The sequence below is a fragment of the Podarcis tiliguerta genome (assembly GCF_965153285.1).
Source record: "Podarcis tiliguerta genome assembly, chromosome: 4".
Lineage (NCBI taxonomy): Eukaryota > Metazoa > Chordata > Lepidosauria > Squamata > Lacertidae > Podarcis > Podarcis tiliguerta.
Window position 1 is genome coordinate 72,664,302 of NC_139537.1, and position 16,420 is coordinate 72,680,721.

Consider the following 16,420-nt stretch of genomic DNA (forward strand, 5'->3'; position numbering starts at 1 on the left):
GAGAACGGGGAGAAATTAACCCAACCAGAGAGATAAAAATATACACCTGTAGTTAAACCCTTATCTTTAATAGCTTTAGTCAAAGGCATTAAAAAAATAGACCAGTTTTTCATCTAGAAGTAATATTTTAAACATCAAATGGAAGGTTAATTCTGAATGGTTAATTCTGCATTTTACAACCAGGCAAGATTTATTCATCGACTGTGTTTTATTAGCTCAGCAGTGCAAAATCATTTTGGACCAAACAGCCTATTGTTCCAATACCTATTTATTTATATAAATCACTCGGCAATATGAAAGCTTCTTTTCTTGTTTTTCACAGAGAAGGTATTTTAATTGGCGGAATTATTTAGCTATTCTGGGTGGCAGTTTTAGAGAATCTCTCCCCCCCCCCCCCGAAGCGTCATCCAGAATATTGTTTCATTCTGAATTTGACATCCAGTTTTTTGTTATGTGTGTGCTTGCTCATGCAACTGAAGACCCAGCAAGACTAAACATCTGGGTTAACAATACTTTTTTAAAAAAAACCAAAAACAAAACATGAGGCAGCAAGCAAAGCCTGCTTCCTACAAGTATAGGAACTCAGTCATTCTCTGTATAATATCTGTATACCAGCAGAACAGCGCGGGTGGCGCTGTGGGTTAAAGCCTCAGCAGCGAGGACTTGCTGATCGAAAGGTCGGCGGTTCGAATCCCCGCGGCGGGGTGCGCTCCCGTCGCTCGGTCCCAGCGCCTGCCAACCTAGCAGTTCGAAAGCACTCTCGGGTGCAAGTAGATAAATAGGGACCGCTTACTAGCGGGAAGGTAAGCGGCGTTCCGTGTGCCGCGCTGGCTCGCCAGATGCAGCTTTGTCACGCTGGCCACGTGACCCGGAAGTGTCTGCGGACAGCGCTGACTCCCGGCCTCTAGAGTGAGATGAGCGCAGAACCCTAGAGTCTGTCAAGACTGGCCCGTACGGGCAGGGGTACCTTTACCTTCCTTTTTTTACCAGCAAAACAAGGCTAGAGTTTGCCAAACGTGGTTTAATGTGGGGTGTTTTGTTTTTTTGTTTTTTTAAAAAAGAACAGTGCGTTCTTCCCATATAGAGGGAATTAATGTGCAATGACAACTTGCTTGAAGTCTGTCATAAGAAGACTCACGATTAAAGTAATTGTAATTAATGTAGGGGCAAGACATTCTTCAGAAAGTAGATGGTTAAAGATATCAATGCATGAATTAAGAAAACCATTTCCTGCCAGTAGTGCACCTGGCCATGGAGCCATAAGGCCTTTTAACAGTCTTCCTTCATAGAGAGGCAGAAGTAGATGCATTGGGTGGCGCCAGCAGAGGATATATTCTTTAGTCTCTTCCAGCAGGTAACAGGGTTCAAGTTTTGGAACAATAGTATTCTGCTGTCAGGCCACTTGCAGAGAATGATCCTCCCTACGTCTTAGGGAGTGATTCACTCTTAAAACCAACACGCTGGTCAGGACACTTTATGGAAGATGCTTGGTGTTAATTTTATAAAGTCATAGTTTGAAACAAATACATATTCTTGTGCAGCTGAAATTTCTGCCTCCAGGCTGTGTAAAAGGTTCTGGGTAGCGTGAAAGTGAGAAATCAAGCCACTGTAAAATATTTTAATTTATCCGGATACTTTTAAAAAGGAAAATGCTTTAAAGTCACAGTTCCCAGTAATACGATGAAAACCTATCTTTAAAAGGAAGAAGCCGACACCAAATTTAAAAGTAATGATGGTGCAGAAACTATTAAAATATGACATTTGTTCAAATAATGTGAATTTGAAACTGCACATGTAAAAACAGATTGCAACACTTGTCTTTCCCTAGCAGATGTGGGGACATCTTAGTTAAATGAATATCCTTTTGAAAGAACTACCTGCTGTTGGTCAGCTTACAGGCCAGCATTGCTTGTCCCGCTTCCTGCATGATCCATTAAATTCAGGTGTGACTTTGTTAAGCAATATTGCTTAATCTTGGTTGTCAGTGCTTGGTTTAATGCTGCATGAAAATCAATATAATATGCCTCCTTCATTTCAGTATAGATAATGAAGACTTCTTGCTTGTTGAAGGATCATGGTTTGGGTTTTCTCCAAATGTTCCCATGTTGTGGCACTCATTTAATTTTGTTGTGACTTTTGTGGTTGTCTGTTCAGCATAACTTTTATTTGGGCTGAACAGTCCAAATGGATTACGTTAATAATGCTTTTTGATGCAGGCTGTTGTCGTTCTTGCATAAGTTGAGAACAGGAGTCGTATCCATGTCTAAATCTCTAGTGTATGCAGAGTGTATTTTTATCTACTCTAGTAAATCAATCAGACTTGGATTTGTTGGAGGTAAATGACAAGCAGAATTAAACTGCTAATAACTTATTTAAATACCACCTGTGAGTGCTTGTTTCTGGCCACAAAATTATGAAAGGTTGGAGGAACGCGATTCTGCTGCAGACACTCGCTGCAGGGATTTGAAACTGAAATCTGTGGAGTGGGAGAAGATGATAAAATACCTGTAGAAAATTTTCATAGGCTCACCTTGTCTGAGTCTTCAGTGTATGCAGTGTTTAGCTTTTTCAAGTTTATTTTTACAACAGTGGAGGGTTATATATTGGCTCTTATTGAAAGTTGGGAGTTTGGGTTTTCAGGGCACAATCCCTGATTATGTCAACGGAAGCCCTATTCAACCACTGAAAGCACTGTTAGGCTCACGCATGGAATTAGTATTCCTGACAAAAGCCCAGAAATTGCCAGATAGAATCATAGACTTGTAGAGTTGGAAGGTACCCGCAACCCTGAAATATTAAGAGTTTCATGCTCTACCATCTGAGCTGTCAGTGAAATGTGGTTGTGACTAAAGTTTGCATTAATGTGCAGTGAGGGGTCATGGGAGTGAGCGAAAGAGGCTTCTGTGTGCCCCCAGGTTGTGTACAACATCTGATGGAATTGAGTACGGTGGCCCAGGTTCCACATCACAACAAATAGTGGTTAAAAGTTTACAACGTATCGTGGTTTGCTGCTTGGAGCAAAATAAACCACATTCTCTGTTATGGACATAGTTCTAAGCCAGGGGTCATGGTTTGTGCTGCCACTTGTGCTAGGAGTGAAGTAGGAGCCATATTGCATGTTCATGGCAGGCAACTATGGTTTATTGTGCCATGTGAACACTGTGTGTGTGGTCCATCTGTCTCAGCTATGTGAACAGTTTTGCTTGTGGCGAATGAATTGTGAGCTGACACTTAAGACTCACTTAATTGTGTACTTTGGAGTCACTGGCTATCAGCAGTAAACTTGCCTTAGATTTGTATGCAGTGCTCCGCAACCTCCAGTTGCGGACAGGATCCATTCTGGAATGAACTTCCGGAATATACTTCCTGGTTTGCCGCTTATGTAAGCAGAGGGATATGTAAGCGGAGGTACGACTGTACACTGCTATGCCTGCCTCAAGTAATTATTATGTTTTTCAAAAGTTACTTAGTCTGGAGGCAAAGGTGTGAAAGGAATTGACTTTCTACCATCGCTGAAATCTGCTAATACTTTCCTGGCTCTTCAGCTAAAGCTGCATTCCTTTCCAGTACAGTGGTACCTCAGGTTACATACGCTTCAGGTTACAGACTCTGCTAACCCAGAAATATTACCTCGGGTTAAGAACTTTGCTTCAGGATGAGAACAGAAATTGTGCAGCGGCAGCAGGAGGCCCCATTAGCTAAAGTGGTGCTTCAGGTTAAGAAGAGCTTCAGGTTAAGAACGGAGCTCTGGAACGAATTAAGTACTTAACCCGAGGTACCACTGTACAACTTCTAAAACTGGCGGGGGGCGGGGAATAGAAACCCTTCAAAGTGTGGTTTTTTGAAGTGTTAAGCTTTTGTAGGCAACACTGCTAAGCGAATCAGATGAGGAAGGCTGTGGCAAACAAAAGCCCATGACGTAATAATAAAGAGGTTAGTATGGAAGCTGTCATGGCATTTCACTTCACAGGTTTTTGCTGATGAAGGCGAACGCTGCTACGCCTTAAGAATGCATAATATTGTGATTGTCACTGAATGGGTGAGCCTTCTCAGACTTGGGAAGGGAAGAGAGAACGCACTGGGCTCTAACCTCAGCTGAAACCTATTAATCTCTCTCAGCTGCTGCAGTCTATTCCGAACTTCCCTATGGATGGAAATGAGCCTTTGAAAGTTTTCTGTCAAGTTCCAAGGAATGTTGAATCAGGGCAGCATCAAGCCTTTAATAAGCAACTGCAGTAGCGGTACAGAGTTACTCTTTGTAAGGCAGCACTGGAAACGTATTTGCACAACTCCCCGCCCCAAACACACACTCGTGCACACATAAGAGTTTGTAAGAGTCCTTTGTCCCCATAGGTAAAAAACTAAGTCTTAAATGAAGCTGCAGGCAGATGCTTAACTGTAGCTTTTTTGAAAGATAAGGAGGGAGGGAAAAAGGCCTACTGCTTTGAATAAGCAAAAAACTTCATTTCCCTGAAATTCAGTCAACTTTTTGTTTGTTTAAAGGCGACAGCACTTGCTTTTTCAGGCAATGATTCAGGCATGGGAAATTGAATAATATGTATAATGTCCTAGTCACCTTTTTGTGTTTTTTCTCTCTCCAAAACTTAATGGTTTTTTTGTTCGCTTGTTTTCTGAGTAGGAGAGGTTGTGGTAGTTTCTTTTTTAAAGGCAAAAGGGTAAATCCTTTCACATTATTGGGAATGAATCTCTCCTTCCTCCATGGCAACTCTACATGTTCTCTGTATATTTTTATGTTTCACTAGAGGGAGAAATTCCCATTGACTTCCAGATTTAAGCTGTTGTTTACTCCCTTCGCCCTTGCACCAACAGTAGCATTCAGTTTAAGCCAAGATGTCTTTGGAGCATTGTAGCTGAAATGGCAAGAGGTAGATTCTTTCCTCCCCTAAAAGAAACAAGCCCAATGCTTTCCTTTTATGTAGAAACTGTAGCTATGGGAACCTATGCACAGGAAGCACAAAGAAGCTACTTTTAGACATTTAAGCCCTCACCTCCCCCTGAGAATTATTTCCTTTAGCCTGTGGTCCTAGAATTAGTGTTGTATCATTCTCTGCATTAGCCTTCTTTAAGAATATATTTACTTCTGTTTCGGGATTTCGGGTATAAGCTTTATTTTAAAGTGAGGGGGGTGCACTTTTTAGATAGTCCAAAAAATAAATAAATCCTATTGTGAAGTACTCTCTCTTCTTATAATGCAAGGTGATGAGTTAGTGGGAGCACGTCATATCCTTAGTCACCACTTTCTCATATCTCAGGAAATCATTCTTCCTTTGACCTAATTTCCTCATACCCAAAAGAGTACACAAATGTGCTCAACTTCCTTCCTCCCCCAAAGCATCCTTTGCCGGCTGGTAATGTGACCCCTCTAGAAGGAACAGCCTTGAATCTCGCTGGGTGATCTTGGGCCAATTACCCTCTTTCATCTCTCTCAGCTCTAAGGATGCTTTGTGAATATAATAAAGGTGTTGAGTGTATGCCATCTAGCTTTTTGGAGGAAGGGAGGAATACAAATGTATTTTTTTTTAAAAAAAAACAACAACCCCAGATCTATTGCTGGACTATAGTCCCCTGATACTCTCATGACTCCAGCTTGAGAGCAGTATGGTATAATTATTGAATGGGTGAGCTGTGAAGCCACCTCAGTTGTTAATTCAGCCTTGGGCAAGTTGGAGGGGTGTCTGCCTCAAACCATCCTTGCCATCTAACCCACATCAGAAGCTCATACGGTATACTATATAAATGATGTGATTTTTATTAACTGGACTGTGAGGTGCTACATGACACAGGCTCCAGACAGTGTTAGAAACTGAGATATGAAAAGGGTAAAGGTACCCCTGACCGTTAGTTGTGGATGACTCTGGGATCATCTCGCTCTATAGGCCGAGGAGCCAGCATTTAAACCTAGGTTATGGGTGCTGCAATGGTGTGTCTAGGCACACTTTTTTATAACAAGAATACAAAGCTGAAAATGAATGAACTGCAGCTAAAATCTTATGTTCATTTTTCACATGGTCTACTCCTCATCTGAAGACTGCAAAAAAACAAAGCCATACTTCCCCTGCCCAACCCCCCTAATATTCTTGTGAGGGTCCCTTCTTCAGTCCTCAGAGAGTGGCTGGAAGTGGGGAGGCAGAAAAAGGTCTTCATTTTCTTCTAGCAGTGGCAGTTTTGTTCTGAAATCTTAGGTGCGGTACTGCACCCAGAGCTCAGAAACTGCTTGCATTAATGAAATTGCCTGTTGCAAAACGCGCCTAGAACAATGGGAGTTTTGAACGCTTGCTCCAAGCAGCCACTAGAGTCATTCTCCACTCCTTCCTAGTATTGGAAGTGTAGTTTAAACCAGCCTTGTAATCCTGGAGAGTGAAGTCAAATGGGCCTTAGAAAGCATTGCAAATAACAAGGCCAGTGGAAGTGATGGTATTCCAGCTGAACTATTTAAAATTTTTAAAGATGATGCTGTTAAAGTGCTACACTCAATATGCCAGCAAGTTTGGAAAACTCAGCAGTGGCCAGAAGATTGGAGAAGGTCAGTCTACATCCCAATCCCAAAGAAGGGCAGTGCTAAAGAATGCTCCAACTACCGCACAATTGCACTCATTTCACATGCTAGCAAGGTTATGCTTAAAATTCTTCAAGGAAGGCTCAAACAGTATGTGGACCGAGAACTCCCAGAAGTGCAAGCTGGATTTAGAAGAGGCAGGGGAACCAGAGACCAAATTGCAAACATGCGCTGGATTATGGAGAAAGCTAGAGAGTTCCAGAAAGACATCTACTTCTGCTTCATTGACTATGCAAAAGCCTTTGACTGTGTCGATCACAGCAAACTATGGCAAGTTCTTAAAGAAATGGGAGTGCCTGATCACCTCATCTGTCTCCTGAGAAATCTCTATGTGGGACAAGAAGCTACAGTTAGAACTGGATATGGAACAACTGATTGGTTCAAAATTGGGAAAGGAGTACGACAAGGCTGTATTTTGTCTCCCTGCTTATTTAACTTATATGCAGAATTCATCATGCGAAAGGCTGGGCTGGATGAATCCCTAGCCAGAATTAAGATTGCTGGAAGAAATATCAACAACCTCAGATATGCAGATGACACAACCTTGATGGCAGAAAGTGAGGAGGAATTAAAGAACCTTTTATTGAGGGTGAAAGAGGAGAGCGCAAAATATGGTCTGAAGCTCAACATCAAAAAAACGAAGATCATGGCCACTGGTCCCATCACCTCCTGGCAAATAGAAGGGGAAGAAATGGAGGCAGTGAGAGATTTTACTTTCTTGGGCTCCATGATCACTGCAGATGGTGACAGCAGCCACGAAATTAAGAGACGCCTGCTTCTTGGGAGGAAAGCAATGGCAAACCTAGATAGCATTTTAAAAAGTAGAGACATCACCTTGCCAACAAAGGTCCGTATAGTAAAAGCTATGGTTTTCCCAGTAGTGATGTATGGAAGTGAGAGCTGGACCATAAAGAAGGCTGATCGCCGAAGAATTGACGCTTTTGAATTATGGTGCTGGAGGAGACTCTTGAGAGTCCCATGGACTGAAAGAAGATCAAACGCATCCATTCTTAAGGAAATCAGCCCTGAGTGCTCACTGGAAGGACAGATCGTGAAGCTGAGGCTCCAATACTTTGGCCACCTCATGAGAAGAGAAGACTCACTGGAAAAGACCCTGATGTTGGGAAAGATGGAGGGCACAAGGAGAAGAGGACGACAGAGGACGAGATGGTTAGACAGTGTTCTCGAAGCTACAAACATGAATCTGACCAAACTGCGGGTGGCAGTGGAAGACAGGAGTGCCTGCCGTGCTCTGGTCCATGGGGTCACGAAGAGTCGGACACGACTGAACGACTAAACAACAACAACAACAATTAGCAACTTGCCTGGTGCCACCGGTGACCAAACATTCCATACAGGAGAGTGAACTGGGTTAGCAGATGAGGGACAGATCACCTAATTTCCTCTCTCCAGTCTATTTGGTCTCCGTTCTAGCTTTGCAGTAAGGAGAGCTTATCATTCAATTATATCTGCCCTTCACCAGCCAATTCAGTCAAAGGTGTTTAAAAAACACCCCACCGAATATCCTGTGTTTCCATGCTGGCTTCCTTAAAAAGCACTTTCCTTCCTCTACGGCCTTCACAGAAACAGGTTAGTTAAAAAAAATCTCACTGGCTAGTAGCGTTTGAGGACTCAGCCTGCATTTAAAACTATAGATGTGCAAGTAGGCGAAGATTCTGACCTGTTGGTCAAATAAGGATGGGGTTGAATTTTATCATACTTGTGTCACCCCTCCTTTCTATTTATGAACTGTCTTCTCATGAGATCCTTTAGGGATTTTTCTGTAAACATTTGGCAAAATACTGATTATGAATACATAGAGGGGATTCTATTTTTACATCTCGTGTTTGGATTATTCTGATGTGTACTTATGTGCAATTGAAGCATTCTTGCAAGAAGATTCACTGGCTGCTGGAAGCTGTCTTGCTGACAGGGAAAAAATCATATTATTTCTGTGTAGAATAATTTAAATAAAATATATTTCATGCATGCTTCGTTTTCTAATATAAACGTTATGCATCACTTCCTGCAGAGAAAATGGGCCACTGTTTTCCGATTCCAGTTCTAGAACAGTCCTGAAGATTGAAATCCATAGATCAATCACCCTTTAGAGACACACCCTGACAAATTTTGTTCATGCATTTTTGTTTAAATGGCAAGCAAGAGGCAGCTGATCTATAAATGATCATTTCCCATCATTAGCTGTGATGCTATCTGCCTTCCTGGGTGCAGTCTTCAGCATCAAGCTGCTTGGCCACAATTTAGCTTGATCTATCGTATCTGCCAAACAAACGGAAACAAAATAATTTGTAGGAAACACATTACATGTCTTCTGTAGAAAAGATCTTAATGCATGTTTCTACATTATGAATTAAGATTTGAATTTGAGACATTTTATTCTGGGAGAGAGGATTAAAAAAGAACACTTCTCCGTATTTATGCTGTAGCTTCAGGTAAATCGGTTCTGCAGCCTATTTTAAGGCATTCATGGACAGATGATAGTTTGGCTACCAGGAATATGCAGTGGGCTTGAGCGTGCTCACCGTTTCCATCCTTTCCACTCTACACAAATTATTCCATCCTGCACTTCATAGTTTGCAATAACCAGAGTTTGAATCAGGCATAACCCACCCCCCAAGTGTGTAATACACAACGCACCTGAAGCTGTGGTTTCTTATCCTGGTTTGGAGTCTAGCAGTAACAACAGGGACATAGGTTCTTGTTGTTGTCGTTTAGTCGTGTCCGACTCTTCGTGACCCCATGGACCAGAGCATGCCAGGCACTCCTGTCTTCCACTGCCTCCCGCAGTTTGGTCAGACTCATGTTGGTAGCTTCGAGAACACTGTCCAACCATCTCGTCCTCTGTTGTCCCCTTCTCCTTATGCCCTCCATCTTTCCCAACATCAGGGTCTTTTCTAGGGAGTCTTCTCTTCTCATGAGGTGGCCAAAGTATTGGAGCCTCAGCTTCAGGATCTCTCCTTCCAGTGAGTAATCAGGGCTGATTTCCTTAAGAATGGATGCATTTGATCTTCTTGCAGTCCATGGGACTCTCAAGAGTCTCCTCCAGCACCATAATTCAAAAGCATCAATTCTTCGGCGATCAGCCTTTTTGATGGTCCAGCTCTCACTTCCATACATCACTACTGGGAAAACCATGGCTTTAACTATACGGACCTTTGTTGGCAAAGGTTCTTATACAGAGTTAAACCATAATTTAATTTAATCTAGCCAAGTATTGGCAAAACTGACTGGTAGTCGCCATCCAGGATAGTCAGGGATTGAACCTGATACCTTCTGCATGTAAATTATATTTTCTGTCCCACTGGCAGGCAATTCATGGGGTGTGTGCAGTCCTTCCCCCTTTTCTGTTTTTTTTTTTTTTTAAAAAAAGGTAAATGACACCTGGACTGTTAAGTCCAATCAAAGGCAACTATGGGGTTGCGGCGCTCATCTAGCTTTCAGGCCGAGGGAGCCGGCGTTTGTCCACAGACAGCTTTCCAGGTCATGTGGCCAGCATAACTAAACTGTGATGGAAACCAGAGCGCATGGAAATGCCATTTACCTTCCCGCCTCAGCGGTACCTATTTATCTACTTGTACTGGCTTGCTTTTGAACTGCTAGGTTGGCGGGAGCTGGGACAGAGCAACGGAAGCTCACCCCGTCGCGGGGATTCAAACCGCCAACCTTATGATCGGCAAGCCCAAGAGGCTCAGTGGTTTAGACCACAGCGCCACCCACACCCAGCTTGCCAGCTGCCATTGACAACTGCTGCCAAATTTACCCCCACTGTTGCTGCTCCAAAATTTGCTGCTGCTTCCCTTGCCACCAAAGTAAGATTGCTGTTGCTCCCATCACTTAAACAAACAAAAACAAACAAACGCAACCATTTCTGTTGCAGTCCTTATATGGCTACCTCTGTGAGCTCCTGCTGTTTCCTTCTCCTCCTTTCCATAGACATGCCAGGTAGAATGTCTTATTAGGTGCATCACCTTGCTGGAAGTTCTATGGTTTCCTGTTGGAGTTGATGTGCTCAGCACTGATCTGATAATATCTCCTGAAAAATATTCTTAAGGTCTGATTGAGTTTGGTAGAGAAAGTTCCTCCCTTGGAAATTAGTGGGATGTTAAGTGTTCAGTTCTTATCTGTTTTGGTCTGTGAGCATATCTGTGATGAAATGGCCTTTGGGTGTGAATGGGATTTTTTTTGGATCTGATTAATAAATGCCTCTTTTGTCTGCTGTTCTTAAGCAGGTAAGGTAACTGAAGATGGCTGTTGATTGTCAGCAGTGTCCTGCCTGTATGATGTCATGTCTGCGACAGACAGACATGAATACCTTGTGACTCTGTTCATTGTTGATTACCTTCCCATGTTAGCTGCAAGGTTTCAGTGTATGGCTGGCAGCTGCGCTGCTGTAAACATCTGGTCTAAGGATACTGGCAACTCTGTGAAAGTGCTTTTGTACTCTGTTATAGCTATCAAAAACAAAACAAGAGTATGTGTTTCCTGACTGACTAATGATCTATGAAAACAAAAGGAGTCAGCGTAGGCTATGCATATAATTCTACACCTACATAAAACATACAACGGAATATATCATAGCCACAATAGCCAGTAAGTAGGTCTCTATAGATAATACCAAGTTGCCATTCTGAATAAATGTAAATATATTAATCAAGTTGTAACAACATGTATACGAAACAGACATCTTCCAAAAGCAATAACCGGATGCATTTTTACAAAAGTCTTCCATGTCAAATTGAGAATTAAATTTCTTTTTTAATACTCTGATAATTTTGAAGATTATGCCTTCTGGATTTATGCTCAGCTGGTGTTCATAGTCTTGAGTGGCAAATGGAGACTTTTTTGAAGCAATGCATGCATGTGGCTCTTGGCTTTGGATGATACCCATTTCATGCTCATTGTACATGTTGTTACATCTTAATTGTTTAATATATATTTACATGTATCTCTGTAAATTCACAGGCTACCTTTGTGTTCTCAAGAGTTATGCCAAGTGTATTTTACCAATAGAGTCTAATAGAGGAACGGCCCTCTATTAGTTCAGAACACCAGAGGAAATTAGTGTAAAATAATGAACATATGGATGTGGGTTGCAGGAAAGGCTTTCATATATTTGAGATAATTCCAGTTTTCATATTTATTTTATAAAATCTCAAATATGAAAACTGGAGTTCTCTAATCCTAGCTTTCATTGTAATTTGAATAAATTTGGCTAGTCATAAAATCATAGAGTTGGAAAGGGACCCCAAGGGTCATCTAGTCCAACCCCTGCCAATACAGGGATATCCTCTCTCTGTCTGTCTATCTATCTGTCTATCATCTATCTATCTATCTATCTATCTATCTATCTATCTATCTATCATCTATCTATCTATCTATCTATGAATGAAGCTGGTACAATTGAATGGTTGCTATTTATGAAGAACTGCTAAGTTGTGGGAGTTATTTCCTTAGCCCAGTAGGGTAGCTCAAGTGGTTCAAGCAGTGGTGTGTGTAAAAGTAACAGCCTTTGAGTGTGTTCAGAAAGCGGTACAGAAATCAAATTTAGCAAAAAAGAGGCAACTAGCCATTCTGTTTTGGTGCCTGCAACCTAGGTTCTGGGAGCCATAGGGTGAATAGCTGTTCTATCCCAGTTTCTAACTGAATGTTCACAAACAAGGGACTTTAGGTCCTGCAGAGAAAGTGGTGGATCAATGTTCACAATTTTGCAAGGTTTAATGGTCAAATTAAAGCAAAGGTTTCATAGTCCGTGCATAGAGAATTGCTGTGGAAGTCCTTTTGCTAGCCTGTTTGGTGTCTTATCAGAGGAGTCAGGCCTGGCAGATCAATGATGCGTCAGACCTCCACAACACTAGCACTAGATTGCTGTATCTAAATGCCTTTCTCACATTATTCATTTTGTGGAGATAGTGTTTTCTTTCGCTTGCATCTAGTACAGGCATAGGCAAACTTGGCCCTCCAGATGTTTTGGGACTACAACTCCCATCATCCCTAGCTAAAAGGACCAGTGGTCAGGGATGATGGGAGTTGTAGTCCCAAAACATCTGGAGGGCCGAGTTTGCCTACGCCTGATCTAGTATATGCAGCAGCATGGAAACAGTTGATTATCTGAATAAACTGGAACTTGGGAGAACAGGGAGAAGAGTCATAGCTCAGCAGTAGATCACATGCTTTGCATACATAAGGTCTCTAGTTCACTCTTTGTTCTCTCTAGTTAAAAAAGTCTTGGAGTTTATCCCTCTGTCTGCTGCATTTCCTCCCGTTTTCTTTTTCGACAGAAGCCATTGTGGTAGTGGTGACATTGTGTATATTTTTTGTCTGGAGTCTGAGCAAAGCTTTTAGAGGAAAGAAAGAAAGAAAGAAAGAAAGAAAGAAAGAAAGAAAGAAAGGAGACTTGATAGGAAGAACATTTCCATAGCATTCCTAAGCAACTAAAGGGAACACGATGCTCCTGTATGCATTTAGGGAATACCGAATAAGAGAGAGAGAGAGAGAACAAAAACAAACCATGCATGAACGAGGGTCTTTCTGAAATACTGCTAACTGGCACAATAAATTTACGTACAGCAGCCACTTCATTGCTGAAAGTAATGTGTCCCCACATTTGAAGGCAATTCCAGAAATGTGCCCCTTCCCAAAGAAGCCATAAGTGTTTGGAGTGGAGCTTTGAACGCCTTTAGTAATTTGCCACTTTTCCGTAGGGACATCGATCCCATAGGGCTGTGTTTGATCAAACTCCCATTGTGTTGAACTAGCAGTATCAATATGTTGTCTACCACCCTCTTGTTTTGGGATCTAAAACCAACTCTGGTTGATAGCAGCCAAATTAGGTCATTTTAGCACTAGGCTCTGTAATGAGGGTTGTTAAGGATTCCACCTCATTTGTCACTGTGCGAATGGCCATGTCAGTGTTGTCATAGCTGTCATCTATGTTCTAGATCAGGCATGGGCAAACTCGGCCCTCCAGATGTTTTGGGACTACAACTCCCATCATCCCAGACCACTGGTCCTGTTAGCTAGGGATGATGGGAGTTGTAGTCCCAAAACATCTGGAGGGCAGAGTTTGCCTGTGCCTGTTCTAGATAGTCAGGAATTATCCTTAACTAAATGAGGTTGTTGCCCATCTGGCTATTTATGACTAAAATCAGCATAGGGTTTTCTGCACTATCAGAGTAAATCTTGTGTGATAACTTTAGAAATTTATGAGAAGACATTGTTTTCTTTTTTTGGGGGAGGAGAGATGTATTTTCACAGATCCAACCGCGCACTTATTTCGTTTATATGAGAGAGTTATTTTCTTGTTTACATTTTATCCTTCTGTATCAAATGTTGCACTGTTAAGAGGTGAAGAACTGGAGGCCAAGTGAGAGAAGTGAAACAAAAGAGGGAGGAGAAGCCGCCACCGTTAGGAAAATCGCAGCAGGTGGCTGCATTATCAGTGACAACAAAACGAGTATTGTGCAAGTGTTTTGGCTCTGATACATGGAAACGGTTCCAACATGTGCTTGCGCAGTTCTGCTAACCCTTGCTTCAGGCACTGCTTATAGTCCCATAAAACACCTAGCTGCCTATTGTTTGAAGTTTCCCTTTTATCTTTATTCTTATTTTATTGTCCTTTCTCAGTGATACTGTGATACAGAGAGTTAATTTTCTTTGCAAATGGCAGTATCACGCCCTGGCTGGCTTCTATACCCCAGAGAGAGGGCCTATCAATGGTGAACAATATAGTATCCTTTTTAAATCACTAAATAAGGAGCAACTTGTTTTTAAGCCACTTAAGGAAATGTATTATGAAAGGTGATTAGGCCAGAGCTGGTGGCCAGTTTACTCCCCCCGACCCCCATTGCAATATGAAGTTTGTAAATCTATGAATTGTGCCCCAAAAGCAAACCTGATTCCCTAAACTTATTGGTATCTAATTTACATGCAAGCTGTAAATATTTAGCAAACAAAATGGTAAAAGTACATGGCATTAAATTTGCATGCTTTGAAATAGCTCAAAGCGGATGAATTAAAATATTTCAGAGGGGGAATCAATAATGTATACAATGGGGTTTATATTAAATATAAATCCCTGTATTGTTTAAATTTTGAGATAAAAGGCAATGAACTGTTAACATACTGATTTTATTAGTATCTATTCATTATGTTCTCCATTACATAACGGGAAACACCATCCCTGACCACTGGTCCTGTTAGCTGGGGATGATGGGAGTTGTAGTCCCAAAATATCTGGAGGGCCGAGTTTGCCTATTCCTGAACTACCGTATTTTTCGCTCTATAGGGTGCACCGGACCATAGGGCGCACCTAGTTTTTTTGGCGCTCCCTGGGCTTCGGGATGCAGACTGCTATCCGCAAGCCTTGGGAGTCCGGTGGGAACTCCCGCCATGTTCCGAAGGCTCGCGGATAACTTCCTGAAGCCTGGAGAGTGAGAGGGGTCAGTGTGCACCGACCCCTCTCGCTCTCCAGGCTTCAGCGAAAGCCTGCATTCGCTCCATAGGACGCACACACATTTCCCCATCATTTTTGGAGGGGGAAAAGTGCGTCCTATAGAGTGAAAAATACGGTATACATTTTTTTTAAAGAAATGCAAAGTTTTAAGCAAAAAAAATAATGTTTCTGATGCATGCTACTGGTTTATAAATTTCTTTATTGGGCAAGAAAGGTTTTTTATTTCCAATTTATGTGTTCTTTCTATTAGTTAATATTTTAGCATTGCATTTATTATGGTTTGTATACTTCCAGCATTGTAGATAGTTCTCATTAATAAATTATGGCATGATACTGTAGTGGTTCAGACTGTGGCTGTGTACACTCCCTGGTTCTCTTTTGCCTAGAGATTTCCTCTAGACATAATTTACTGCAACATCCAAATAGTCTCCTCCCATATTAGCGTTACCCTATGCTTTAGGATCAGCAGTGAGTGATATGATAGAACTGCCATCTCCATCGGAAGTGGGGTACCCCAATAAGACCCTGACTGTTGTATCCTAATCATGCAATGCCTTCTCAGCGGAGGTTCTCCTGGCACCAGCTTTTGTCATTGGTCAAGGTGTCACACAGAGGCTTAAAAAGCAACAACTTTGGATTAACTCTTGTGATAATTCCATGGCACCTTGCTCCCGTTATTTACCGTATTTTTTGCTCTATAAGACTCACTTTTTCCCTCCTAAAAAGTAAGGGGAAATGTGTGTGCGTCTTATGGAGCGAATGCAGGCTGTGCAGCTATCCCAGAAGCCAGAACAGTAAGAGGGATCGCTGCCTACCTGCACAGCGATCCCTCTTGCTGTTCTGGCTTCTGAGATTCAGAATATTTTTTTTCCCTTGTTTTCCTCCTCCAAAAACTAGGTGCGTCTTGTGGTCTGGTGCGTCTTATAGGGCGAAAAATACGGTATTTTGGCTTTGCTTCGTATGCACCCTGCTTTTCATCCAACAAACAGGTCTCTGAGGAAGTCTCTTCCAGCTAAATAATGGGCTTGTTTTGTGGGTAAAAGGGGTATAAGAGACCTTTCAAACTTTTTCTGGTCCAAAGAGCAAATAAGAAGGCCTTGCAGACGTTACCATTGGTCCAAATCAGGAAGCTCTCTTTCAAGTCTTGGAAACTGGAATGATCATACAGTAACCAGCACTACTCAAATCATGTTGTAGACCCTACCCTTAGTTTCTTTGGTCTCTGCTGGTAGTCACATTTAGTCATGCTACAGCTGCCATGTGAGACGTTAGCTGACAGGCTTCTTCTACTTGAGACATCTGCACTTATGATGCAGCTGTATTGAAAGCATAGGTTCAGTGCCTCGCTGGATTTGCGTATGAGCTGGAAG

At 42.0% G+C, this 16,420-nt stretch overlaps 1 protein-coding gene across 4 annotated transcripts in view; it reads left to right on the forward strand.

Moving 5' to 3' along the window:
• Window positions 1-16,420, forward strand: part of MAP4K4 (mitogen-activated protein kinase kinase kinase kinase 4) — a 129,056-nt gene that overhangs the window by 55,544 nt on the left and 57,092 nt on the right. The window lies entirely within an intron of this gene.